The sequence below is a fragment of the Cervus elaphus genome, chromosome 21 (assembly GCF_910594005.1).
Source record: "Cervus elaphus chromosome 21, mCerEla1.1, whole genome shotgun sequence".
NCBI classification, from domain to species: Eukaryota; Metazoa; Chordata; class Mammalia; order Artiodactyla; family Cervidae; genus Cervus; species Cervus elaphus.
The window spans coordinates 72,301,246-72,328,409 of record NC_057835.1 but is presented as its reverse complement, the minus strand read 5'-3'; the positions used below and the strand labels follow the sequence as shown (position 1 = coordinate 72,328,409).

The following is a 27,164-nucleotide window of genomic DNA, read 5'->3' as shown; positions in this document are numbered from 1 at the left end:
ACATCTAGGGAGCCTGGGAATAATTCATTCTCATTTTCACATTTATTCTTCCCTTCCTCTTTTTTTCTATACACACATAAACACGCCCCTATATACTGCAAACAAAAAGAAGATTGAATCTTTAATCATGAGCATTTATAGCTATTTTGATGCTAAAATGCACTTAAATGTGTCCTTCATAGGAAAAACATGTCCTAAGACTTCTCACTGTCATTCTGTTTAAGCCACAGACCACCTAGGTCTGTAATTATAGAAAATAAAGTTCTTTTACAAATGACATTTAATTGCTTTCTTGGAATGCTGCATCTTCAGTATATAAGAAGTGAGGAGAGAAGAGATTTCTTCAAAGTCATGGTCAATAATATTTAAAATAAATAACCATATTATAGCAATCAATATTTCATCTCTTCATGATTTGACGCAAGCATGACAAAATATGAACAATTAGATGATTGTGTTGCAGTGTTGCAACAGGAAAGTTATTTTACCTTAGACCTATCAATTGTTACTTTTAAAAGGTTAAAAAGCTCTTTTCATATTAGTCCATTTTTTATTTTCTGATTTCCCTTCAGTAGAATGTTTGTACAATTGATTGTATACTAAAAAAATCTCAAATAAATTAGAACACTGGATACTCAGTACATTCTTGAACAGATATTTTCCAGAACTATTACGTTAACTTAAAACATCCACATTTTATGCTTAATTATTATAAACTTGATTTAAAAGCTTTGAATTTTAAAATATTACTCTAAGTTCTCTTTTATAAGGAGATAAGTCTGATAAAGTATGGGTTAACTCTTCCTTGCTTTCACTTATTTCCTTTCTGGTTCTGTCACTTTTTAGTTGTTTACTAAGCTAAGCTCGTTTACCATTTTTCAAATCAGTACAGTAAGAATTCCTATCTCATGTGGCCGCTGTAAGTGTTAAATTAAACTGCTAGTTCATTTAAAGTACTGAACATGGTGCTCCCCACACAGTACGTGCTGGATAAATGTTGTCAGCATCGTTCCATCACACTGACTTAATCACTTACTCACCGTGGAGTCACCATACACTCCAAATAAGCCTTTTAAGAGAAAAAACTAATCTGAACTTGAAGACCTTACATTCATGTAAAAAGTCACTCAGACATATAAAGAAAAAAAAAGAAAAGGATGGTCTCATAATATCTATGTGTAACTCAATTACATATAAATAGTACCCTTTCTGCTATCATGTGGTCTCCTAACCATCTTCTATCATCAGCTAATTGGCTTCAGCAAAAGTATCTTTGGATAACTCAAAACAGCAAATTACATATATGGTCTTCTTCTTAATGTGTTGAAAACTTTGGATGAATAGATTATCACTTATATGCTTGCAGTTTATGTACATAAGGAGCATTCTAAAATACTTTCTAAAATGGAAGGCTTCTGAACAACAACAAAAATCTTGAACACTGGTCCCATTTTTTAAACTAACAATTTAATCTTTGTCAGAAATCTCAAATTATTCTCCAGTCTAAGAAAAGAATCCTCTCAGTTCAACACTTGCACTAATTCTCTCTTATTCCTTCCTCAGGAGTTCAGGAGTTGTAAACCCTTGATGCTATTTCTAAGTCTATATGTCACAATTTCTCTTATATTCACACTTGCATTAGGTAGGTCAGTATGGTTCTTTTAACTAGAGCAGTGGTAATCAGACATTAGATAAAACTGGTTCCATCAATGATCAAAACTTGAATATGCAGTACCAAATTTAGCATTCCAAATGTTAAAAATGACCCTAGCTCTAACATATAATGCTGAGTAAGAAATACAATTTTAGGATATCCTTTAAATTACAGTCCATTCCAATGTTTTCCAAAAAAAACCTTTAAGAAAAATATAATAATATTCAAATCACTTCTCTATGTTATTTTTGAAAATTAACTTCACTATAACATACTATTTATTTCAAGGTCCATCATAAAAATGATTTTATAAAAGCACTTGATAACTACCTCACTAATTTTAGAAATTTTTCCCCTACTGTTGGGTCTTTATTATTTTAACCAAAATTTGGGAGCAGGGAAGAGATTACATATCATGGGCCCTTTTAATGAAAATACACAAAATTCACTGAACTCTGAGCAATTTAAAGAAAAAAAGCAATTGAACTTCTCAAAGCAATTTTTACAGTAAAATGTGTAACCTGATTTTGCACAAGTACAGAACACTGCCCAGCAACCTCTCAGTCCCAAATTGATCTCATCTCCTGTTTGATTCAGTAGCAACTCTAGGTTGTGTTTCTCCTGAAACACATCTTCATCTCAGTCTGGGCACATGGATTTGTTTCCCAAATCACAAAAATATAGATCTTTAGGTAAGGTCAACTGACTGTGCAAGTTCACTCTCACTCTCTCACACACACCAAAACACACATTTACACATACACCAAACAGACAAAAATCCGCATACGTGTATTCAGATACAAACACTGATCATGTCAGTACTTTGATCTGAGTGTAAGAAGTGTCCCGTCTCCTGCAAGTATAAAAAGTGTCCTACTTCCTTTGTGCCCTGGAGTTTACCCCACAAATATATGGGGAACTACTAAAGAGTTCTGATTGGAATGAGGGGTGGAAGAAGAAAGTAGAAGATAAGGTCACATATATAATGGGGGCCCATTTTCTTCCATTTTATGACAAATTTCTTCTCTCCATAAAATTTGAGACATCAACGTATCAATTAATCAAGAAAGATTTAAAATAATGTTGAATAATAGATATTTTATTATCTTAATTTGTTCTATGAACTTAATCACTTATTATGCAGGTACACTGATTTTAACCAATGTATAATTATCAAATTACAGTCATGGACCAAAATATCATAGTGTACCAAATATCAAGAGAGATCAAATATTTTAATGTGGCAACAAATTCTTATAGGCAATTAATAATATTAAATGATTTAACAAATTAATCAGATAAAGGTTTATAGTTTTATAGATCTCACTCTGTTTTTTTGGATTTGTCCAAAATCACAAAATAAATTCAAGTAAAAACATTTCCCCATCATAATCCTGCCTCCCATAAGAAAGAACAAATTCCAAACTCAAGTTCATTGCCAAAAGCAAACAAAAACAAGAAAAACAAAGTGAAAGAAAACAAACCACAAGTCAAAACACCTTTTGCCAAATGTTAAATCAAATAAACACACCTTGAGCTTTGTCCTTGAGGCTGCCAAGTCTGAACTCTGGAGAGCTGCCAAGAGGTGAGACGTTTCCAAAGGCAAGATCTCTACTGAGGAAGCTGTGCTCGCATTCCTGGCAAATTCAATTCCACCAATAATAATATTCTGATAGCTTTTTCTTACTGGAATTCAAATAGAGTATATGGAAATATTAAATGGATGATCTCCAGGTCCTTAGTGTATGCAAAATAAAATCACTGTAGTAGCATTTTCCATGTTGTGGTTCATGGTTTGCTAACTCTATTATATGTTCATTCAAATTAAGTTTCTATGCCAATATATACTTGAAAAACACTGCATTCTATTCCCCCTTTACACAAGATACAATTTCATTAAAAGGCTCTGAGAAGTCCTGTAATAGAAAAGCCTATTGAAATTTATTTGAACCGAGGTGTCCCAAACTTATTTAAGTAAACACCCTCTTTCACTAGTAATCAACAGTAACATTACTTCTGCAGATCACACTTGAAGAATGATTCATTGTATAGTGATTGTCTGTAAAGCAGTAAGAGATGTTTCCACTATATTTTAGACTTAAATATGAATATAGAGACTGATTTGAATTTTATTTTCCATTAGTGCAATTTGTAAAGTTGATCTATAAATATAATTATATTTATTCAACCATAATTTGTTACGTACATGTTACTTTCTAAGCCAAATTTTCATTAAAAAGTAAGAAGAAAATAAAAAATGTATGGTTTATTCATTTTGTTCAAAAAAATATTTACTAAATATTTACTATGTTCCAGGAACTGAACTTCTATCTAGCTTTATGTTCCAATTGTTCTCACATAAATAAGAATGTCAAATTTAAGTGGTTCCAAACTGCTATATAATAATAATAAGCAGCTCAAAATGTAACTATAAGTATTTGAGAATACAATTTTTACTAATTATAGTCACATAATTAAAAATATCTTGCAGAGGTGGCCAAGATGATGGAGTAGGAAGACCATGAGCACACCTCCTCCCAAACAGATACACTAAAATTACACCTACTTACAGAACAATTCTCCATGAAAACAACATTAAGACTAGCATATAGAATCTTCTACAACTAAACACATAAAGAAGGGAAAACAAGGAGATGAATATGAGAGGGAGAGATGCCATATAGTCAGAATCCACTTCCTCAAGTTGTCAAACCACAAATGAAAATAATATCAAAATCTTTAGAGTTCCTCCCCAAGGACTAAGCGGTCTGAGCCCCACACTAAGCTCCCTAGCCTGGGGGTCCTGCACCAGGAAGACAAACCCTCAGAACAATTGGCTTTGAAAACCAGGAAGTCTTGTGTTTGGGAAAACCAGAGAGCTACAGGAAATAGACTCTCTGCTCTCAAAGGGCATGCCCAAAACCTCACAAGCTTTGCCTCCCAGCACAGAGGCAACAGTCTGAGAGGAGCCTGGTCAGATCCACTTGCTGACCTCAGAGAGCCTCCCAGAGAGGCAGGAAGCAACTGGGGCTCCCCAAAGGGACAGAGAATCTGGCAACAAGCGTTTCTGGGAGCTCATTCTATGGCAATAACGTCAGCATTGTCAATTCTCATTTTGGATTCTTGCCTCAAGCCATTAGTGGGACAGCAACAGGCCCATACCTCCCTGGAATGTGTAGCTGCTGCTGCTGCTGCTAAGTCGCTTCAGTCATGTCCGACTCTGTGCGACCCCGTAGATGGCAGACCACCAGGCTCCCCACCCAAAGACTTGGCTCCTCTGTCTAGCAATAAGTACCAACCGAGTATCCCCCTGGACCATGCAGACAGTCATGTTAGGACCCAGCCCCACCCAACAACAGGTGGGAAGCAGTCCTGTTTCCTCAGGCTATACAACCAACTGCACGGGAAGCTCATTCTACCCCTAGGTCTACAGCTAACATACAACACATGACTTCACAGTCAGCCAGGCTGGGGCCAGCCTCGCCTACCAGCACAAACATGGCAGTTGGCCCTGCCACAACAGACAGCACATGCAGTCCACGTAGGGGACGCTCTCAGAACATGTGGTTCTGGTGACCAGAGTCAAGGACGCCACTGGGCCACCCAAGAGGTCTATTACACAAGGCCACTCCAAGAATAAGAAATGTAACTGACCGACCTAATAAAGACAAATAAACACAGAGAACTGGGCAAAGTGAGGTGACAGAGAAATATGTCTTAAATGAAGGAACAGGTCATATCGCAGAAAAAGACCCAAACAAAGGTGACATAAGCAATCTACCCAATAAAGAGTTCAAGGTAATAATCATAAAGATGCTCACCAAATTCAGGAGATTGGATGAATACAGTGTGAATTTCAACAAAGAACTAGAAAATATAAAGAAGACCCAAATGGAGAAAAAATTACAATAACTGCAATAAAAAATTTACTAGCAGAAATCAATAGTAAATTAGATACAGAGGAACAGATAAGCCATCTGGAAGATAGACCAGTGGAAATTAACCAAGCTGAATGGAAAAGAAAAAAAAAGAATTTAAAAAAAATTAGGATAGTTTAACAGTTCTCTTGGACAATATCAAGGAAACTAACATCCACATTATAGGAGTCTCAGAAGAAAGACAGGAAGGAACAGAAATAATAGCTGAAAATGTCTCTAACCAGGGGAAGGAAGCAGACATCCAAGTCCAGGAAGCACAGAGATTCCAAAACAAGATGAACACAAAAAGGTTCATTCCAAAACACTTTATAAATAAAATGGCAAAAATTAAAGATAACAAGAGGATATTAAAAGCAGTTAGTTAAAAGCAACAAGTTATACAAAGGAGCTTTGCTAAGGCTATTAAAAGCAGCAAGTTAAGTTTGAGGAAACTCCCATATCAGCTGATTTTTAGCAGAAACTCTGCAGATAAGAAAGTAGTGGCATAATATATATAATGATGAAAGGGAAAAACCTACAACCAAAAATACTTTCCCTGACACGGCTTTTATTCAGATTTCTTAGCAAAACCAAAAGTTTTACAGACAAGCAAAAGCTGAATTCAACACCATCAAACTCAGTCTAAAAGATATATTAAAGGGACTCCTCTAAGAAGAAAAGGCCACATTAGAAATATGAAAATTATGAAATGCAAAAAAAAAAATCTCACTGATAAAGGTAAACATACAGCAAAGGTAATAAATCACCTACTTATAAAACTAGTAGGAATATTAAAAGACAAAAGTAGTAAAATCATCTATAGCCACAATAAATAGTTAAGGAACACAAAAATATAAACATCAAATGTAGCAGTGGGGGAATAGAAATATAAGGTGGTCAGAATGCCTTCAAACTAAATAGATCATAAACTTAAAATAATCACACACACACACATATACATATGTGTATACATACATACATAGGTTGTTATATATGAACCACACAGTAACCACAAATCAAAAACCTAAAATACACACACAAAACTGCAAAAAAAGAGAATCTAAACAACACCAAAATAGTCATCAAATCAAAGTGGAAGGAAAAGAACAAAAGAAAAAAGAGCTACAGAAAAAACCCAAAAGCAACTAATCAAGTGACAATAAGTATATACCTATCAAATAATTACTTTAAGCTTAAATGAACTTAATGTTCCAATGAAAAGGCATTCAGTCACTGAATGGATTAAAGAATTAAGACCCACATATGTGCTTTTTACAAAAGATTCATTACATATCTAAAGACACACACAGACTCAATGTAAGGAAATGAAGAAAAGTGCTCATGAAAATTGAAACAAAAAAGGCTGGCATAGCATGGACAGATGAAATATTTTTAGAACAAAAACTATAACAACAGATGAAGAGTGTCATGACATAATGATAATGGGATCAATCCAACAAGAGGATATAATAACTGTAAATATAAATGCATACAGTATGGGAGTACCTAAATGAAGCAAATATTAGCCAATATAAAAGGAGAAACACAGTAATACAATAGTAGTAAAGGATTTTACCACCACATTTACATCAATGGACAAATCATCTAGACAGAAAATTAATGAGCAAACACTGGCCTTAAATGGCATATTAGAGCAGATGGAATTAGTAGATACATATGAAATATTCCATCTCAAAATATCACAATACATAATTTTTTCAAGTGCACATGGGACATTCTCCATGATAGATCACATGCTAGGCCACAAAACACACCTTAATAAATTTAAGAAGACTGAAAATATATCAAGCAGTTTTTTCTTACCAAAATGCTATGAGACCATAAATCAATTACAAAAAGAAAAAAAAAAAAAAAAACTACAGAAAATGCAAACACGTGGAAGCTAAACAATATGCTAGTTAAACAACCAAAAGAGGAACAGACCAAAATTAAATGAAGTAAAAAAAATACCTGGAGATAAGTGAAAATTAAAGCACAACAACCCAAAATCTTTGAAATGCAGAAAAATTAGTTCTAAGATGGAAATTTACAGTGATAAGAGCCTGTTTTGTTTCAGGAAACAAAAAATATGAAATAAACAATCTGATCTTACACCTAAAAGAATAGAAAATAAAGAACTAACAAAATCCAAAGTTACTAGAAGGAAAGAAATAAAAGATACCAGAACAGAAATAAACAGAGACAAAAAAGGCGTGAGAGAGAGCGAGGGAAAAGTTCAATCAAGCTGAGAGTTGGTTTTTGGAAAAGACACACAAAACAGATGACTGTCTAGCCAGACACATCAAGAAAGACAGAGAGGGCTCAAAACATTAAATCAAAATGAAAAATGAGACATTACACCTGATACCACAGTTGGCCCATAAGAGATTACTATAAGCTATTACGTGCCAATAAAAGGCTCATAAGAGATTACCACAAGCCATTATGTGCCAACAAAATGGAAAACCTAGAAGAAATGGATCAATTTCTAAAGATATAGCATTTCCCAAGACTGACTCAGGAAGCATTAGAAAATATGAAGAGGAAAAATTAAGAGTAATAAAATTTAATCAGTAGTTATTAAAAAATAAATACTCTCAACAAAGTCCAGGCATAGATGGCATCATAGAATTTTACCAAACATTTAAAGAGTAAACATCTATTCTTCTCAAACTAATCCAAAAATTGAAGAGGAAGGACCATTTCTAAACTCATTCTATAAGGCCAACAGCACATTGAATACCAAACCAAAAAAAGAGACCACAAAGAAAATCATAGGCCAATAACACTAATAAACACATACGCAAAAATCCTCAACAAAATATTAACAAATCAAATCAAACATTTAATACAATCAAACACCATTTTCAAGTGAGATTCATCCCAGTGACATAAAATGATCCAATATTCATAAATCAATTTGATATACTATATTGTCAAATTGCAAAAACATGCCCATCTCAACAGATGTAGAAAAAGAGTTTAATAGATTTCAATATCTGTTTATGATAAAAACTCTCAACAAAGTGGGTATAGATGGAATGTACCTCAACATAATAAAGACCATGTAAAACAAACCCATAGACAACATTACACTCAATGGTGAAAAGTAGAAAGCATTTCCTCTAAGATCAGTAACAATATAAGGATACCCACACTTGCCACTTTTATTCAACATAGTATTAGAAGTCATATACACAGCAATCGAACAAGAAAAAGAAATGAGAAATCCAAACTGGAAAAGAGGAGACAAAATTCACAATTTAGAGATGACATGAATATATACATGTGTGTGCATACTATATATACACATATATATGTAAAATATGTATACACTATATAATTTATGCTGTGCTGCGCTTAGTTGCTCAGTCACATCCGACTCTTTGCAACCCCATGGACTGCAGCCCTCCAGGCTCCTCTGACCATGGGGATTCTCCAGGCAAGAAAACTGGAGTGGATTGCCATGTCCTCCTCCAGTGGATCTTCCCAACCAAGGGATCAAACCCTGGTCTCCCACATTGCAGGCAGATTCTTTACATCCAAACCACCAAGAAAGCCCAAGAATACTGGATTGGGTATCCCTTCTCCAAAGGATCTTCCTGAACCAGGATTTGAACAGGAGTCTCTTGCATTGCAGGTGGATTCTTTACCAGCTGAGCTACCAGGGAAACCCATATAATTTATATACATATACAAATATATAGAAAATTCTAAAGATATAACCACAAAACTGTTAGGACTCCATGGTTAGGACTCCTCAATGAATGTAAAATGGTAATATATAGAAATTATTGCATTTCTATACACTAGCAATGAACTATCAGAGAAGTTAAGAAAACAATTCCATCTATAACTGCATTAAAAAGAATAAAATACCTAGAAATAAATCTAACCAAGGATGCAAAAGACCTGTACTCAGAAAACTATGACACTGATGAAAGAAACAGAAGCCACACAAATAATTGAAAAATATACTGCACTCATGGACTGAAAGATTATCGTTAAAATGTTCCTATTATTCAAGGAAATCAATAGACTTAAGCAATTCCCATCAAATCCTAAAGGGTTATTTACCAAACCAGAACAAATAACTATAAAATTTGTATGAAAACACAAAAAGACCCTGAAGAGTCAAAGCAATATTGAGAAAGAAGAGCAAAGATGGAGACATCTACCTCCCTTACTTCAAACTACACTACAAAGCTATGGTAATCAAAACAGTATGATAGTGGCACAAAAAGACAGGAAACAATGGAATAGAAGTGAGTACAGAAAGAAACGTACACTTTCATGATCAATTAATCTACAAAAAAGGAAGTAAGACTATGAAATAGGGAAAAGACAACCTCTTCAATAAATGGTGTTGGGTAAACTGGACGGTTACATGTGACTGACTCACGTTGCACTACTTTTTCACATAATATACAAAAATAAACTAAATGGATTAAAGACTTAAATGTAAGCCATGAAACCATAAAACTCCTAGAAGAAAACATAATATGCTCTTTAACATTAGTCTCAGCAATATTTTTTTGGATCTGCCGCCCCAGGCATGGAAAATAGAAGCAAAAATAAACAAATAGGACTACACTAAATGAGAAAGCTTTTGCACAGCTAAAGAAACTATGGCAAAATGAAAATGCTGCCCACTGAATGGGAGAAGATATTTGCAAATGACAGATCTGATACAGAGTCAATACTCAAAATATAACAAAGATGCATACAACTCAGCTTTTACAAAAACAAAAAAAAACAAAAAAACACCCAAATACAAAATGCACAGAAGACTTGAATAGACATTTTTCCAATGACATATAGATGGCCAACAGGCATATTAAAAGATGCTCAAAATCATTAATCATCAGAGAGGTGAGATATTAGTTCATACTTGTCAGAATGGTTATGATCAAAAAGACAAAAATTAACAAGGGTTGGCAAGAATGTAGAGAAAAAGGAACATAGGGAACTGTTGCTGAGAATGTAAGTTGGTATAGCCACTATGAAAACAGAATGGAGGTTCCTAAAAGAATTACAAATAGAACTACTATATAATCTATTAATTCTATTTCCTGGTATTTTTCTGAAAGGTATAAACACTAATTCAAAAAGACATTGGATCACAGTTCAGAAAAACATCTTCTACTTCTATGACTTCTACTTCTACTGACTATGCTTAAGCCTTTGACTGTGTGGATCACAACAAACTATGGAAAATTCTTCAACATATGGGAATTCTAGATCACCTTACTTGTCTGCTAAGAAGCCTATATGCAGGGCAAGAAGCAACAGTTAGAACCAGAAATGGAACAATGAACTGGTTTAAAATTGGGAAAGAGTAGGTAAAGGCTATATATTGTCACCCTGCTTATTTAACTTATATGCAGTGTACATCATGCAAAATGTCAGGCTGGATGACTCACAAGTTGGAATTAAGATTGCTGGGAGAAATATCAACAACCTCACATATACAGATGATATCACTCTAAGTGCAGACAGTGAAGAAGAAAAAAAAAGCCTCTTGACGAGGGTGAAAGAGGAGAGTGAAAAAGCTGGCTTAGAACTCAACATTCAGAAAATGAAGATCATGGCATCTGGTCCCAGGACTTCATGACAAATAGGTGGGAAAAAAGGAGAAATAGTGACAGATTTTATTTTGGGGGTCTCCAAAATCACTGTGGACAGTAACTGCACCCATGTAATTAAAAGACGCTTGCTCCTTGGAAGGAAAGCAATGACAAACCTAGACAGCATATTATAAAGTAGAGACATTACTTTGCTGACAAAGCTTCATGTAGTCAAGGCTATAGTTTTTCCAGTATTGTGCTGGAGAAGACTCTTGAGAGTCCCTTGGACAGCAAGTAGATCAAACCAGTCAATCCTAAAGGAAATCAGTCCTGAGTACTCACTGGAAGGACTGCTACTGAAGCTCAAGCTCCAATACCTTGGCCACCTGATGCAAAGACCCAACTCACCAGAAAAGATCCTGATGCCAGGAAAGACTGAAGGTAGGAGAAGAAGGGGGCAACAGAGGATGAGATGGTTGGGCTGGCATCATTGACTCAACAGATGTATTTGAGCAAACTCTGGGGGACAGTGAAGAACAGGGAAGCCTGGCATGCTGCAGTTCATAGAACTGCAAAGAGTCAAACACGACTTACAGACTGAACAAGAAGAAAGATGGCTATACCAAAAGACAAACAATAAGGAATATTGATGTGGATGTGGAGAAACTAGAACCTTCACATATTGCTGGTAGGAAAGCAAAATGGTGCAGCCATTTGGGAAAGCAGTTTGGCAGCTCCTCAAAGCCTAAACAGAAAGGCCATGTGACCTAGAAATTCCATTTCCAGGTATACATGTGACAGAAATGAAAATATGGTCACATAAAAATGTGTACACAAATGTAAATAGAAGCATTATCCCTATAGCCAGAAAGTGAAAACAATCCATGATGAATAGGTAAACAAAATGTGGTATAACCATACAATTCAATATTAATTCAACATAAAAAGAAGTAATGAAATATTGATACATGGTACAACATGGATGAACTTTGAAAACTTTATGCTAAGTGAAAGAAGTCATTTACAAAAAGTCCAATTAATGCATCATTCCTGTTTGTTCTCTTTATATATAATATTCAGAATGAGAAAATCTACAGGGACAGAAAATAGATTGATAAATGGTTACTTAGGCTGGCAGCTCAGCTGGTAAAGAATCCGCCTGCAATGCAGGAGACCCCAGTTCAATTCCTGGGTAGAGAAGATCCTTTGGAGAAGGGATATGCTACCCAATCCTGTATTTTGGACTTCCCTGGTGACTCAGCCAGTAAAGAATCTGCCCGCAAAGCATCAGACCTTGGTTCAACCTCTGGGTTGAGAAGATCCCCTGGAGAAAGGAACAGCTACCCAATCCAGTAGTCTGGCCTGGAAAATTCAATAGACTATACAGTCCATGAGGTCGCAAAGAGTCAAACATAACTGAGCGACTTTCACTTTCACTTTTCATGGCTGAAGGTGACAGCAGAAGAAATGGGGAATGACTAATAAAGGGTACTTTTCGAGGTGATAAATATATTCTAAAATTAGATAGTGATGATGATACACCTCACTCTGAATATGCTAAAACCACTGAATGGTAGAGCTTAAAATCATAAATTTTATGACTGTGAATTATATCTCAATGAAGCTGTTATTAAAGAAATCATAATAATATAGATCTGTAGTCTTTATCTAAAATGCTTGGGCTAGGTGTCTTGGAGACTACAGAAAGGAACTATGTGTCATAGCTACTATAATTATATAACACGCATGGGGGCAGCATAGCAATACTTCACAGCAAAATCTTATCAATACTGACACTGACTAAAAAAATAAGTACTACATAAGTCATCCCCTGTCACTTCAAGGCTGGTTTGCATCAAATGAATTTGTGAAAATCTTGGGAAAAATAATTTTTCAAAACTTTGGATTTTGAAAATGTGAATAATGGGTGTTGAACCCTTATAATGATGATGATGAACATTATAATAATAAAAATATCAGCAGTTTCCATTTATTGTGTTAATCATGTCACATACATTATCAGAAATTCTCAGAATATTCCTGTGGGATAAATACAATAAAACCCAACTGGGAAAATCAGGGTTTCTAATTATTAAGTGAGTTTTTCAAGCATGCACAGTTAACAAAGAAAAGGTAGAGAACTGAACTCAAATCTATCTAATCAAAGAACTCACTCACTTTCCTTTACAAGGAACAGCTGTGTTCAGATCATTTATCTGAGATATAGATTTTACATCTGTAAAATGGAGAAAAGACATTGGGGGATTGTTTGTATATCTCCCTCAAGGAAGAACCGTTATAAATAGAATATAAATGGGTATATCTCAAGGCAACTTATGCCGCATGAAATTACAAGTCATAACATTGGAGAATTTTCAGTTCAGTTCAGTTCAGTGGCTCAGTCGTGTCCAACTCGTTGCGACCCCATGAATTGCAGCATGCCAGGCCTACCTGTCCATCACCAACTCCCGGAGTTCACTCAAACTCATGTCCATCGAGTCAGTGATGCCATCCAGCCATCTCATCTTCTGTCATCCCCTTCTCCTCCTGCTCCCAACTCCTCCCAGCATCAGGGTCTTTTCCAATGAGTCAACTCTTCGCATGAGGTGGCCAAAGTATTGGAGTTTCAGCTTCAGCATCAGTCCTTCCAAGGAACACCCAGGACTGATCTCCTTTAGGATGGACTGGTTGGATCTCCTTGCAGTCCAAGGGACTCTCAAGAGTCTTCTCTAGCACCACAGTTCAAAAGCATCAATTCTTCGGCACTCAGCTTTCTTCACAGTCCAACTCTCACATCCATACATGACCACTGGAAAAACCATAGCCTTGACCAGACGGACCTTTGTTAGCCAAGGAATGTCTCTGCTTTTTAATACGCTGTCTAGGTTGGTCATAACTTTCCTTCCAAGGAGTAAGCGTCTTTTAATTTCATTGCTGCAATCACCATCTGCAGTGATTTTGAAACCCAGAAAAATAAAGTCTGACACTGTTTCCACTGTCTCCCCAACTATTTCCCATGAAGTGATGGGACCAGATGCCATGATCTTAGTTTTCTGAATGTTGAGCTTTAAGCCAAATTGTTCACTCTCCTCTTTCACTTTCATCAAGAGGCTCTTTAGTTCCTCTTCACTTTCTGCCATAAGGGTGGTGCCATCTGCATATCTGAGGTTATTGATTTTTCTCCCAGCAATCTTCATTCCAGCTTGTGCTTCATCCAGCCCAGGGTTTCTCATGATGTACTCTGCATATAAGTAAGTTAAATAAGCAGGGTGACAATATACAGCCTTGACGCACTCCTTTTCCTATTCGGAACCAGTCAGTTGTTCCATGTCCAGTTCTAACTGTTGCTTCCTAACCTGCATATAGGTTTCTCAAGAGGCAGGTCAGGTGGTCTGGTATTCCCATCTCTTTCAGAATTTTCCACAGTTTATTGTGGTTCACACAATCAAAGGCTTTGGCATAGTCAATAAAGCAGAAATCTATGTTTTTCTGGAACCTCTTGCTTTGTCAATGATCCAGCAGATGTTGGCAATTTGATCTCTGGTTCCTCTGCCTTTTCTAAAACCAGCTTGAATATCTGGAAGTTCTCGGTTCACGTACTGCTGAAGCCTGGCTTGGAGAATTTTGAGCATTACTTTACTAGCATGTGAGATGAGTGCAATTGTGAGGTAGTCTGAGCATTCTTTGGTATTGCCTTTCTTTGGGATTGGAATGAAAACTGACCTTTTCCAGTCCTGTGGCCGCTGCTGAGTTTTCCAAATTTGCTGGCATATTGAGTGCAGCACTTTCACAGCATCATCTTTCAGGATTTGAAATAGCTCAACTGGAATTCCATTACCTCCACTAGCTTTATTTGTAGTGACGCTTTCTAAGGAGAATTTTGGGGAGGGTTATATTTGAAAATTTTAAGAACCAATATCTAAATATTATTAATACTAATCTGATCATGTTTCTCTACAGTTCAAACATCTGAAATGGATCCTCATTGCCTACAAGATGAAGACTGTTTTGCATGACATATACAAGGCTTCTTGGCCTGAGCTAGCAGGTCTTTATTGTCTCAACTCCAGCCACTATTTTTCCAAATTCTGTTCCAGCTACAGGATTTCTTTCATTTTCCAATCGCACGACCCTACTGACAGCCTAGTGGCTTTACAAACCTTATTCTCCATGTTACCTTAGCGCCAGCCTCATTCACCTTGAATTTACAGGCACCCTTCAAAACTACATTTCAATGCCACTTCCTCTGAAATAATCACCTATACTTGCCAGAAATATAGGCTGATCAAATGATTGACACACAACCAACTTATTAAATGTGGTATGTGCTTATCTCTAAAAGCACGTATGACTTTGGCATACCATAGTAAAGTATTCATTTTTTCTTCTTACAGCAGTATTAAGTGACTTTTGCCTGTGGAAGTGATATTCTAAATCTTTACATGAATTTTGTTTCATTTAAAGCATGGAGATGAAAAAGAGAAAATCTAAATTATTAAATATACAGAATAATATACTTGGTTTTAACCTCAGTCCATATAAGACCAAAGAGATGCTATAGTAAGTAGCATATTGAAGGGCAATAGCTGAGTAGATTTGGGTACTGTGGACTGAAATCAAAGTCTCAGTCTTACACACCAAAGTTCATATACATAGCTTAGATTAGGAGTTGCAAAGTTTCTCTGTAAAAGGTCAGATCAAAAATACCTTAGGCTCTTTAGGTGAAGAGGCAAAATCAAATTATAACTCAGTTTTGTCCATTTGATCTGCAGCGCTCTGAGAAGCAGTGCAAAGCAAGGACAGCGCCACATTCACATCGCTGCTGCAATGACTCACAGCTGCTGTTTTAACGCAAATGCCGCTACAGACAACACGCAAACAAATGAGCGTGACTGTGTTTCAATAAAACTTTATTTATAATCGATAAGACTGGAATTTCATATTCCTTGCACCTTGTAAAAATTATTGTTTCAATTTTTTCTCAACCACTTAAAACACAAAAGAATATTTTTGGTTCCTGGGTTCTATAAAAACAAGCCAGATGTGGGTGGGCCTGCATCACAATTTGCTGGACGTATTTTTTTAATTTACTCATACTCTTGAATTACCAGGTTTCATCTCTGGTATAAATAAATCAGAAGATTACATGTTTTATTTAAATCTAGACTATTGTTGCTGAATAAATTTTTATAATATACATCTTCTCATGCAGTTTTTTTCATTTAAAGTTTTAATTAGACTTAATTATTTAAAGCCACTCTATATCCTAGAAAGCTATGATATATCATGCTTTGATTTTTAATATACCATTGCTTTTGCATTTATATTGTATCATCTTCTTATTATCTTTTTTCCTCCAGAAGTAAAAAGTATGTAGTTTAGAGGTTTTATATACTTAAGAATGGTTTTCTGTTGCTGTGTGTGAACAAAACAAATAGCATGGAATTTTGTTTTTAACTCTAAAAATATTTCTCTGTTGTCATCTAGTATTTAAAACTACAGAAAAAAAGTCTGCAACCACATTAAGTTTGGTTTCCTGATAATAATGCACTAACTTCTCCTCTCTCCTTCTATATATAGGAAGGATTTTTTTCCTTTATCATTATGAGATGAAAAACTGTTGACATTGTGTCTCTGAGTTGTCATATCTTATATAAGAAATATCCTTTCTGCATCTATTGATCTTTTTTAGCTCAGAAAATTTTATTTCCTGCTATCTCTGTTTATTGAAAATCAGGCTCCAAATGAAGAAAGTAGATCATTCAGGTATGACCTAAATCAAAACTCTTATGAATATACCAAAACTGTTATGAATAGATTCAAGGGACTAGATCTGGTAGACAGAGTGCCTGAAGAAATATGGACAGAGACTTGTAACACTGTACAGGAAGGGGATACTAAAATCATCCCCAAGAAAAAGAAATGCAAGAAGGCAAAGTGGTTCTCTGAGGAGGACTTACAACTAGCTAAGAGGAGAAGTAAAAGGCAAAAGAGGAAAGGGAAAGATATACCCAACTGAATGGAGAGTTCCAGAGAACAGCAAGGAGAGAGAAGAAAGTCTTCTTAAGTGAACAATGCAGAGAAATAGAGGAAACAATAGAATGGGAAAGACTAGAGATCTCTTTAAGGAAATTGGAGATACCAAGGGAACATTTCATGCAAAGATGGGCACAATAAGGGACAAAGATGGCAAGGACCTAACAGAAGCAGAAGAGATTAACAAAAGGTGGCAAGAATACATAGAACTGTACAAAAAAAAACTCTTAATGACCAGATAGCCATGATGGTGTGGTCACTCACCTAGAGCTAGACATCCTGGAGTGTGAAATCAAGTGAGCCTTAAGAAGTATTACTACGAACAAAGCTAGTGGAGGTGATGGAATTCCAGCTGAGCTATTTCAAATCCTAAAAGATGATGCTGTTAACATGCTGCACTCGTTATGCCAGTAAATTTGGAAAACTCAGCAGTGGCCTCAGGACTGGAAAAGTTCAGTTTTCATTCCAATCTCAAAAAAGGCAATGCCAAAAATGTTCACATCACTATACAATTGCACACATTTCACATACCAGCGAGATTATGCTCAAAATCCTTCAAGCTAGGCTTCAGCAGTACATGAACCGAGAAGTTACAGATGTATAAGCTAGATTTAGAAAAGGAAGAAGAACCAGAGATCAAATTGCCAACATATGCTGGATCATAGAAAAAACAAGGAAATTTCAGAAAAACATCTACTTCTGTTTCATTGACAATGTTAAAACCTTTGACTATGTGAATTACAACAAACTGTGGAATATTCTTAATGAGATGGGAATACCAGACTACCTTACCTGCCTCCAGAGAAACCTGTATGCAAGACAAGAAGCAAAAGTTAGAAGTGAACATGGAATGATGAACTCGTTCCAAACTGGGGAAGAGTACATCAAGGCTGCATACTGTCACCCTACTTATTTAACTTATATGCAGAGTACATCATGCGAATGCTGGACTGGATGAAGCACAAGCTGGAATCAAGATTGCTGAGAGAAATATCAACAACCTCAGACATGCAGATGATACCACTTTAATGGCAGAAAGTAAAGAACTAAAGAGCTTCTCGATGAAAGTCAAAGAGGAGAGTGAAAAAGATGGCTTAAAACTCAACATTTAAAAAACAAAGATCATGGCATCCAGTCCTACAACTTCATGGCAAATAGTTGGGGGAAAAGTAGAAATAGTGACAAGTTTTATTTACTTAGACTCAAAAATCAATGTGGACGGTGACTGCAGCCACAAAACTAAAAGACACTTGCTCCTTGGAAGACTAGTTATGACAAACCTAGAGAATGTATTTAAAAGCAGAGACATCACTTTGTTAACAAAGGTCCATATAGTCAAAGCTACGGTTTTTCTAGTAGTCAGGTATGGATGTGAGAGTTGGACCATAAAGGAGGCTGAGCACTGAAGAATTGATGTTTTCAAACTGTGGTGCTGGAGAAGGCTCTTGTGAATCCCTTGGACAGCAAGGAGATCAAACTAGTCAATCCAAAAGGAAATCAACCCTGAATTTTCATTGGAAGGACCGATGCTGAAGTTCCAATACTTTGGCCACCTGATGCAAAGAGCTGAATTATTGGAAAAGCCCCTGATGATGGGAAAGATTGAAGGTAAGAGAAGAAGAGGGCAACAGATGATAAGATGATTGGATGGCACTACTGACTAAGTGGACATGAGTTTAAGCAAACTCCAGGAGATAGAGAAGGACAGGGAAGCCTGGCGTGCTGCAGTTCATTGGGTCACAGAGTCAGACGTGACTTAGCAACCAAAAAACAATAACAATCTCTTTGCTTATTACATTTTTCTGAATTGTTCTGTTCTCTTCTTCAGGTACAAATATCAGAAATTCCAAGCGCTCATATAATGGACTTCATTCTTTTTTCTCCAAACACAGTTTTCTTTTCATGCATTCAGTATTTTAGCTAGGGTAACTTTTCAAGTCTGTTCACACATTAAATTTTCTATAATAACATCAGTTCTACTCTTTACTGCCTCAAATATGGACTTATTTAGTATGTTACTGTGGTAGGCAGGATAATATTCCCCCTCAAAGATGCCCAAGTTCTAATTTTTAGAACTTGCGAATGTGTTACCTTCTACTGCAAAAGGAACTTTGCAGATGCGATTCAGTGAATAACCTCCTGGACTATCTAACTGAGTCTCTAAATGTTTTAAGTTCTCCTAGTTGTGGTCATAAGTGTATTTGACTACAGAAAAAGAGTCAGATGTAATGTTGCTGTCTCTGAAGATGGAGGAACCATCTTCATAAATCAATGAATGTGTGCAGCCTCTAGAAGATGGAAAAGGCAAGGAAACGTCTCTCCCAGAGGCCCCTGAAAAGAAAGAATCCCTGCCCATACTTTGATTGTAGTTCAGTAAAACCTATATCAGACTTCTGAAATATAGAATTATAACATCCTGAATTTGTGGTAGTTTGTTACATCAGGAATATAAAACTAATACAATTCTCACATTTATTCAGTTTTTTCATCCTCTTTTTGTTCTACCTAATCTTCTTTCCACCGTCACTTAATCATGACTCTTTTTACATACAGTTCTCCTCTCTATGTGTTAGATATCAAAGAATTCTATCAAATGTTCTTCCTTACCTTAAAATTCTTCTCAGATTTTTCATAGGTACGCCTATGACTATTCTGCCAATTTCCTTTTTCTTGGCTTTGTGGGATTTTTTTGTTGTTGTTCCACTTTATTCATTTCAAATGCTATATCTATCCAGAAAAATTTGGCATTGAAAGAGCCTATATAGATCATTTCTACATAATCCAGTGTTTTCCAAATGTGTGCGTGTGTGGAGGTTGAGGGAGACACTGAAGAAAGGAGAAGAGAATAAACCTCTATGAACAGACAAAATGAAATCAGGAACTGGGAGATTATTGTTTAAATTATACCTTAAAAAAATCTAATATATCCCTGCCCAGAAAGATTCAGTGCTATAGTTAATCACTGTGAATAATGAGAATTTTCATAATATTCAAGCATAGTCTTCAGAAAAAAATGGTAGAAAACCAACAAAAATCTTCAACTCTTTCTATTCTCAAATAAGGAACTTGATGCCTGAAGACATTATGAAATCTAACCAATGATATATCTACTGCAAGAAGCCAGGTCTGAAGCTTTCAATCCAGTGCACTTTCTACCTGATGGAGGTTATAAACTGCAATCCATAATTAGGATTCTGTCACAGGTATCCATATAATTTTTTATTCAGATATATATTTGAATATTTTAAAATTCAAAGTATGTAAAAAATGCTTTGGGATTAAACTATCTTCGTCTTCGCCAAAATTTTAAGGTGTTCAGTCTAACTGGTCTGCTGCTTTTGCAACTTTGATCTGTGTAATACCACTACACAAAAACTAAGCTACTTTATTCCTGCGTCTTTCTCCATGTTTAATGGCTTAAAAATCATGAAACTGATACAATCCTCTCATTTAGGGAACTGTCTCCACCTTCTGATTCAACACAACAGAATTTGTTAAACCACTAAGTACAGAGGATTTACCTTTCTATCATTGTTTTTTAACACTGTAAAATAAAAAGTAAGCTATGTTGATTTAGTGGCTAAGTCATGTCCCACTCTTGTGACCTGCCAGGCTCCTCTGTCCATGGGATTCTCCAGGCAAGAATACTGGAGCGGATTGCCATTTCCTTCTTCAGGGGATCTCCCTGACCCAGGAATCAAACCCAGGTCTCCTGCATTGCAGGCAGACTCTTTACCAACTGAGCTACAAGGGAATTAGTAAGAAGTAAGCTAAGAAGCCACCTTTTCTTTTTCATGAAAAGATACTCACTCTATTGTTGCAAAGATACTTAACACTTGAACCATATAAGAAAGGATTAAATGTACATAATAGGTGTGACCAAAACTTAGGTCTTAGGAGTCTATGATTCTTTTATGTTCAATAAGGATATATTTAGTCTTAAGAATATCAAATATAATTAAATATATATCGCTATTTTCCACTAATATAATTTTAGTCATTCTGAGAGAATACCAAAAAGTAACCATATTCTAAGCAGAATTTTTAAAACCTTCACAATTAGAGTCAAATCTATTGATATCAAAAACATGGTACATACTCAACAGATGAATGGATAAACAAGGTGTGATATGTAAACACAGAAGCTTCCCAGGTGGCACTGTGGTAAACAATCTGCCTGCCAATGCAGGAGATGCAAGAGATATTGGTTTGACTCCTGGGTCGGAAGATCCCCTGAAGTAGGAAATGGCAACCTGCTCCAGTATTCTTACTTGGAAAATTCCATGGACAGAGCAGCCTGCCGGACTACAGCCCATGGGGCTGTAGAGATGTTGTGTGCAAGTATATATATACATATGTATATATAAAACAGAATACTATTTAGACGTAAAAAGAATAAAATCTTTCCATTTGCAATAATACAATGGGCCTAGAAGGTATTATTCTCAGTGAAATAAGACAAATACTGTATATTATCACTTATATGTGAAATCTAAAAAATAAAATGAATGAAAATAACAAATCAGAAACAGACTCACATAGAACAAATTACTGGTTATCAGTGGGGAGACTGGAAGAGAGCAGGGGCACGATAGGGGTAGGGAACTAAGTGGCATAAACTACTATGTATAAAATAAATAGACCACAAGGATATACTGTAGAGTATAGGAAATATACCTAATGTTCTATGATAAATTTAAATGGGGGTATAATCTACAAAAATTCTGAATCACTATGTTGCATGTGTGCTTAGTCACTTAGTCGAGTCCAACTCTTTGTGAGCCCATGGACTGTAGCCCACCAGGTTCCTCTGTCCACGGAATTCTCCAGGCAAGAATACTGGAATGGGTTGCCATGCCCTCCTCCTGAGAAGGAGTACATCAAGGCTGTATATTGTCACCCTGCTTATTTAACTTATATGCAGAGTACATCATGAGAAATGCTGGGCTGGAGGAAGCACAAGCTGGAATCAAGATTGCCGGGAGAAAAATCAATAACCTCAGATATGCAGATAACACCACCCTTATGGCAGAAAGTGAAGAAGAACTAAAGAGCCTCTTGATGAAAGTGAAAGAGGAGAGTGAACAATTTGGCTTAAAACTCAACATTCAGAAAACTAAGATCATGGCATCTGGTCCCATCACTTCGTGGCAAATAGATGGGGAAACAGTGGAAACAGTGGCTGACTTTATTTTTCTGGGCTTCAAAATCCTACAGATAGTGATTGCAGCCATGAAATTAAAAGACGCTTACTCCTTGGAAGGAAAGTTATGACCAACCTAGACAGCATATTAGAAAGCAGAGACATTACTTTGCCAACAAAGGTCCGTCTAGTCAAGGCTATGGTTTTTCCAGTGGTCATGTATGGTTGTGAGAGTTGGACTGTGAAGAAAGCTGAGTGCCGAGGAATTGATATTTTTGAACTGTGGTGTTGGAAAAGACTCTTGAGAGTCCCTTGGACTTCAAGGAGATCCAACCAGTCCATCCTAAAGGAGATCAGTCCTGGGTGTTCATTGGAAGGACTGATGTTGAAGCTGAAACTCCAATACTCTGGCCACCTGATGCAAAGAGCTGACTCACTGGAAAAGACCCTGATGCTGGGAAGGATTGGGGGCAGGAGGAGAAGGGGATGACAGAGGATGAGATGGCTGAGTGGCATCACCAACTCGATGGACGGGTTTGGGTGAACTCCGGGAGTTGGTGATGGACAGGGAGGCCTGGCATGCTGCGGTTCATGGGGTCGCAAAGAGTCGGACATGACTGAGCGACTGAACTGAACTGAACTAAGGGATCAAACCCAGGTCTCCCACGTTGCAGGCAGATTCTTTACTGCCTGAGCCACCAGGGAAGCCCAAGAATACTAGAGTGGGTAGCCGATCCCTTCTCCAGGGGATCTTCCCGACCCAGGAATAGAACCGGGGTCTCCTGCATTGCAGGCAGATTCTTTACCAGCTGAACTACTAGGGAAGGCCAGTAGCTTCTAAAACTGATGCAGTATTATAAAACTACTACACTTAAATTTAAAAGAAAACAAATAAAAAGAAAGAAAAAATATGGTACATAGGAACAAAGACTAGGGGGAAATTTGCTCTAGTTCCATGTTTATTTATGGAGGAACTCCACTGGAATAGCTGTGAGGTGATTTTGGCATTGGAGTAGAAGGAGGAAACTTTTTACTGAGCTGGTGGACCTGTACATTATACAATATTCAACATCCTTAAACTTCAAGGTCCTAAAAGCCAGTCGCTTTTAAGGATATCCTCATAATAGTTTGAGCAAACTCTAGGAGATAGTGAAGGACAGGGGAGCCTGGCTTGCTGCAATCCATGGGGTTGCAAAGCATTAGACACGACTTAGTGACTGAACAACAACAATAATTTAACAACATCCCTACATACTTCAAATGGCTCAGAGGTACTATCCAGGATGAAAAACCAGAGGACTAGATTAATAGTCCTGATTTCAGATTCCACTCAGTATTCACAGCTTCTCAACAGGGAAGTTATCTGATCCAAAGCTGAAATCCAGTGGTCCATATTATTTCAATGGGTAGAGATAACCTATTACAAACCTGTAAACACTAGAAGTTTATCTTCTTTTTCTTCCCTCTCTGCCCTAGATCATAGAGACCAACAATTCTAAGTGTATCTATCTGTTCTTTAAACTGAAGTTTTCTCTCACTGGACTGAAGTCTAGGTTCTGAGACAGGGAGTGGAGCTAGAAAGGGGAAGGAAGTACTAGTTCTCGGTTTTGGTCTCCCGCTGAAAGCAATGCATCCAGTCAGCTCTGTTGTAATGAACTGGATATTACCAACTCCACCTGTCTGTTTACAAATGCAATAGCTATTATTTACCAAGCCCCGAAAACTCAATTCCATTAGAACTGTCTCTGTAATCAATTTGTCTTTATACTAGTTTTTCTACTACAAATGACGTGAGTTAACAAAATAATAGTCAAATACTAAACAGTTTGAATAAAATTATAAGTGCTAGAGAAGCAATACTCTTATGTTTATTACAAAAGATACATATTTTCCTTTTTCATCATTTTTCCTATCTAGTGATAGTATCTACTACTGATGCCCACTTTTATTAATAAAGTTAGATAAAGGTATATTAGCAACCAAAATATTTCTATTTATAACCTTCCATTTTAATACAGAAATCAGGAAAAGAGCCAACCCGGAGTCAAATACAGTATTTTTTAGCCATGGGAAATTATGTTATAAAGGTTATTCATTTGAATTTAAGAATTCTAGTAGCATATACTAAAAGTAATGTTTTTATTTGTCAAAAATGGACTTTGATAGAAGAGAAAGTTTGTGTATTTAATGTTTGTCTAAAAAATACAATTTAACATTTCCCCAAACAAGTTGACAATAATTTCTCTTTTCATTTGCTTAAATATAATATTCTCTGAAAGAATGATCAAATGACATTTGTAAAAAAATTCAATTTACATGGTTTTGAGTCCTTTAATTTATTAATCATTGGTAGTTCATGCTTGTTAAATACTAAAAAAATAAACATTTTTTTTAAAAGAAGAAGAAAAAGGATTCATTGAAGACCATAAACTGAGGTTAGCTACAGTAAGATGCATTGTGGAAGACACGGAAGAGACCCAAGTCTCCTCCCAGTACTTTTGGATATAAATTACTCAAGTCACTCTTTGGAGTGAGGCAAGATTGGAGAGTAATTTTCTTAACTCTCAAGAAGTTGATCGAGAACAGATGTTCTTTATCCAACATCCACTTATGTTTCGAATTGTGTCTTTTTCTAAGGGGAGAGTCAGTAGTTTCCCTTGGCTTCTCAAAATGGTATATACCACCAAAAAGGTAATTCATCATTGAATCAAAAAGTAATCTGTCCCAATTTTTTCAGGCTATGCATATACTTGAAAAAAATCTAGTGATATCAATGGGGAAAAATGTATGCAGGACATTTCAGGAACTACGTTAAAAAGAGCTAATACTGAATCAACAACAGAGATCATATAGACAAAAAAAAAAAAAAAAAGATTAAAAGTGTAATCAATAACACTTTACAATTAGCCCTCCTTACGTTTTATAACCAAAGGGCACATAAGTATCTTCACTTCCCAGATGAGAGAACAGTTATGAAGGTTACTGCCCAATGGCAAATATTTCCTAACAGCTAGATTCCTGATTTTTAGGTCAATCTTCTTCCCAGTGAACAAGCAGTACAAGCTTCCTTCTTGGGGATTTATACAGTAAACCTAGCACAAGGAAGTAAAAGCAGCCTTTTGGTTCCTTTGCGTTTTCTCTGTGGAATGTTTGTTCTGCTGAATCATTTGGGGCCAGCTGATGGGGGCAAAGAAGAGATGTGAAATGAATATCTATGGTTACTATCTCACAGTTAATCATTAAATAGGACAGTGGAGCCAAAGAGGGCTTCAGCCACTTAGTACCAACCACCCTTCTCCATAAGCGGGTCTCAAAGGGGATCAAACATGATTAGGACCTGTCCAAAAATGACTTGCCTCAACTTCAGAGAAGCTCCTTGAGCTCAAACAGAAGCAGCAAATCAAAATGACTTCCAGGTGGAAGAAATCACATCTCCTATCTCCCTTGTCCTAGTCATCCACAGGGGCACCAGTACCTTGTGGCTTCAAGCATTCACCAAATCCCAGGAAAAGGCTCATTCCCGCCCCACCATCCTAGCAAATAAAGCCACTTCAGGCTGCCTGAAACCCTTCTCTGAGCATGTTCTGGTCTGCAGATCCTTGCTCATTTTGGAAGGAGAGGAGCTGAAAAGTGTGGAGAGGAGTAACATGGGAGAGGGAGGCCTGAGTGGGAGCTCTGCACCCACTATACCGGAGAGCAGGCCAGCGAAATCAGGGGACGCCACTTCACTGAGGCCACAAGAGGGGCCGGCCCCAGCCCGAGAGGAAGGCCGCAGGGAGGCGGCCGGAGCCCCGCTTCGCAGGGCCGGGCGGCCAGAGCAAGACACGCTGGCAGGGCGGGGCCCGCCGTTCCTTAGCAACCGCGGCGGCCACGCCCACCCCGCGAGCCCCGTGCCCGCCGCCCCACCCCCACCGCGCACGCCCCACGCGCCCGGAAGGTTCCTCACGCCACGACCGTTCCTACGGGGTTTCCTGGGCTCTGGGGTCCTCCACTGCCAAAGCCCCCTCCCCGCCCACCTCCGCCCAGCCCGCCCATGTGCGGCTCCCAGGGGTGGACCGAACGTCCCCTAAACGCACTGGGGCCCACTGAGGAACCGCTTTCACCCCCAGACCCCGAGCTTCCCGGGCAGGGCCTCCCCAATCCCCTCGCCACCCCTGCCTGACACACACACACACCACACACACCTCAGTTCAGCCAACGCAAGGGCCGACCAACTACGTGTCCGGCTGGAAATGTTGCTGTCCACGGTCCTGTCACTCAGGGGAGGGGGCGGGACGAGCCTGCCGGACTCCCAGAGGGCGGCACGGGGAAGAGGCGGGCTCGACGAAAGGGGGCGGGAGCAGCCCTAACCTGCGCTCCGATTGGCCAGGCTCTCTGTCTATCCTCCGCGAGGGTCCCCCGACGGAAATGCGCGGGCGATGTGGCCTTTCCTCAACGTCTAATGCGATTCTCAAGCCCTCATCCCTATCTCCAAACTGACTCTAGAAATTGAAAATAAGGACTGCCACTTGTTTTTAAATATAAAACACAGAAATACTTTATTTTGATTGTTGAACTTTTCTCACCTCTCTCTCACACACACACATCCCCATCCAAACTGTTTGGGGGACATCTCTGGAGGGAAGGATGAACTGTCTAGGAAAGAAATGTTTGCAGATGCAAGCTTTTAACAGACTGATCAGTTTAGGAAAAGTGGTTCCTGAAACCTAACATTTAAGGTTTGACGATATGTCCAGATTCCCAGTTTTCACCTTTCACCCATACAAAATGGGAATGAAATACTGTTACTAGCTGCTTTTTGCACAGCATCTGACAGTTGAATGATTTATACCTGATACAATCCTCAC

The 27,164-nt window shown here is 37.4% G+C and overlaps 1 protein-coding gene across 4 annotated transcripts in view; it reads right to left on the bottom strand.

Moving 5' to 3' along the window:
• The window catches only part of TRIQK (triple QxxK/R motif containing), a 105,081-nt gene extending 78,463 nt beyond the window's left edge, over positions 1–26,618 (bottom strand). For 2 of the 4 annotated variants that reach the window (XM_043879814.1, XM_043879815.1), the window contains exons 1-2: positions 26,502–26,618; positions 3,186–3,340 (exon numbers count right to left, since the gene is read on the bottom strand). The gene's annotated coding sequence lies outside the window, so the exon portion shown is untranslated. The remainder of the gene's footprint in view (positions 1–3,185; positions 3,341–26,501) is intronic. The other 2 variants (XM_043879816.1, XM_043879817.1) reach the window with 2 other exon arrangements.
• Between the last annotated feature and the right edge of the window lie 546 nt (positions 26,619–27,164).